This window comes from Etheostoma cragini, chromosome 4 (assembly GCF_013103735.1).
Source record: "Etheostoma cragini isolate CJK2018 chromosome 4, CSU_Ecrag_1.0, whole genome shotgun sequence".
Classification (NCBI taxonomy): Eukaryota; Metazoa; Chordata; class Actinopteri; order Perciformes; family Percidae; genus Etheostoma; species Etheostoma cragini.
The window spans coordinates 28,619,865-28,623,159 of NC_048410.1; positions in this window are offsets into that span (position 1 = coordinate 28,619,865).

Consider the following 3,295-nt stretch of genomic DNA (forward strand, 5'->3'; position numbering starts at 1 on the left):
GTCCTCATGTTGTCCTCATGTTGTCTTCATGTTGCCCTCATGTTGTCTTCATGTTGCCCTCATGTTGTCCTCATGTTGCCGTCATGTTGTCTTCATGTTGTCTTCATGTTGTCCTCATGTTGTCCTCATGTTGCCGTCATGTTGTCTTCATGTTGCCTTCATGTTGTCTCCATGTTGTCTTCATGTTGCCCTCATGTTGTCTTCATGTTGTCCTCATGTTGTCCTCATGTTGTCCTATATCAATGTTCTTTTTAATTCCCCAAAATATCATGATTGATTCCACCCAACGCTCTTTGCCAAGTACAAATCTCTACTTTCATTATTTTGGGGCGTCTTATTCAATTTTATAACATTTGGAGAAAAAAATGGAAGTGTTTTTGAAATAGTATTGAGTAAAAGTTGACATATTCCAGTCTGTGATTATCATCAACATCCATTCCTTTCATTTAGTCTCAACAGTTCCTAATTTCTGCTTTTCTAACTCCTATAATTTCCTATAAATGACATTCATAAATTCCAAAAATACCTGTGAAACTAAAGTTAATAAGTTAGTGTTACATAGTGTTGAAACGTCAAATCAGTGTTGAACAAAGGGACAAAAACATAAGAAAAAGTTAAAAACGCTGATCAAAAGCCTCAACAAAAGATTTTCATTTTGACAAGAAGACAAGGGTTAAAGCCTTCTGACGTGAATGACGAGACAGTCTGAAAGTCAATAAAATGCAACTTTTTATCTTAAAAAGGATCCTTGGCAAAAGGATCTGTTGTCAAATGTGGCCCAAAGCTGTATTAAAAAGGAAAATCATCATGCTGGGCCGGTCAGTAGGCCTTTTGGATTATTGAATTCATGCATTAACAAAGAGATTTGAGGTTGGAGGCCTACTTTAGCTCTGTGATTTGAAGCTATTTTAGGATTTTGACAACTATTATATATAGCTCTATAAAGTGACAGTTTGTTCATTCATTTATTTTTTTTCAGTTTTATAGAAAAGTATACATCATGGAGTCACAAACCGCAACATTTATTGGAAGCTTATTCACATTGCTCCTCTCTATATGATCCACAAAACTCAACAATACAAACAAAGTTACTCAAAACTCACTAAGAGAACATAATCTTTACTATCTCTAAAGTAACTAAAATCTCCATAGGTCAGGAAAACGTAGTAACGTAAAAAGTACATTTAGTACATTTCCCTTGGAAGTGTACTAGAGTGTAAGTTTAACCCTTGTGTTGTCAATTTGGTCAAATTTCACCGGTTTACAAAAACTTTCTATATCAGAAAGAATGTTGAAAAAAGTGACAGATGTTGAAACAAATTCTCCAAAAAAACTGGAAAAAAGCAATGGAAATGTTATTTTTTCAAACGCTGAAAAAAGTGACAGATGTTGAAAAAAATTCTACAAAAAAAGAGGTAAAAACAATGAAAATGTTATTTTTTCAAACGCTGAAAAAGTGACCCGGGACTTATTTGGGTTTTAACCCTTGTTTGGTATTCAGGTCAAATTGACCAATTCAAATTTTTACAAGAAGAAAAATTGTACAAATATGCATTTTTTTCTACCTGAAAATCAATAGTCTAACCTTATTTCCCTGTGATGAACATGTATTCCTGACTCAATTCAGAAAATTATTCTGGCCACATTTTTTTTCAGCCATGATAAAAATGATCACATAGTAGATTTTTAACATGAATCATAACCTTATGACAAAAATCCCACTTCCATCTTTAATAGTGTGCTAGTAGAGACTGATGCATTCCCTAAACATATATGTTATCTCAATTGTTTGGAATTGAGATAAAGACAACATTTGTCAATAGATTTGTTAACAGACGTACAATTTTGTTTTGGAATTGTTTTTAACCCTCTTGTTAGGTTTCTACATCAGAAAGTTTGGATTCTTTCATCCAAAATGTCCAAATATTACATGGATGGTTCCATATTTGAACCGTTTTTAATAAGTTTCTACATGAGAAATTTTGGATTTTTTCATCCGAATTGTCCAAAAATATTACATGGATGGTTCCATATAACGCTGGACGATCAGTTCATTAGTTTTATTGAATTTGGGGTGTTTTATTTCCCCAAAAAACTTGGACAAAATACCAAAAAAGGATATCATTTAAAAAGAATGAGGTTTCTTGACCATGAATTCGAAAAGAAAAACTGTGTAAAACTAGTATGATGTATTTGTGTTAGTGACGTGTACAATATTCTGATGGTTGTGTTAAAAAATGAAGACAATTTTGCAAAAAAAGTGTCAAAAAGAGATTAAAATAAAGTGTTGAAAGCGTCATAACATTGTTCATTTTCTGGGTTTTCTGTTTTGCAACATTTAAGGGATGGTTTGTACAGAATTATATCATTTAGAAAGCCATTAAAGACAGGGAATGTTTTAAGAAATCGACATTTGTGTATGAAATATTTTGCCATTAAAATCAGATGATTTTCAGAGCCGTTTACGCCAGCGCGAGGCAGGCGCGAGAGGATTTCCGGGGTAGCGGAGCACCTTCCACAGGAAGGGGAACTATCTTGACAGTGAAGCGCAGACTCTTTGGTTGTTTCAGCGGAGGATCCCTCGCTGTCCCCCCGGTCAGAAAGCACCGGAGTCCCGGAGAGCGGCGGCCGAGCGTCTGACTGCAGGGTAAGAAGAACATGTCCTTTACTCAAATATACCATTAGGTAGAGATATGATAAAAAAAAAACAATTATAAAAACACAACAACAACTCTATGGCCTGTTATAACGTGTGACACATCACATTTGTAGGGTCTACGCTGGAGTTGACATACGTGACAATATTTTACTACGGCATTTCGCAATAATGTAAAAAGTTTGTGATTATATTTCCCACATAGCTTTGTAGTAGGCTATGTAACTTTGTGTACGTGACCTATAGACTAGCTTACATGCAAATTACTGTGTCAATAACCCTTTTTCTGAATCTGTTACATGAAGTTCTGTGACCTTAACGTACCGCGGCGGCGTTGTGTTTTGATCTATTTTACGCGGTCTACGGTTTTAATATCGTATGACATGATGGAAATACTTCGTTAGGGACTCAGTGTCATTGCTGCTTGCGTTTCAAACTATTTTCCATTTCCACTCTAGCTCAGTAGGTTTGGAACTTCCAGTGAGTGAAAGCCAGCATAATGTCCTTTCTACCACCCAACAAGCTAACATTTCAGTAGTTTTCAGCGGCCTGTATACTTTTAGCCTCTATGCTAAATAAATCCAACCAAAACCACATCTTATACACCAAAGGTAGTGTGTAACCACAATACAGTCACAT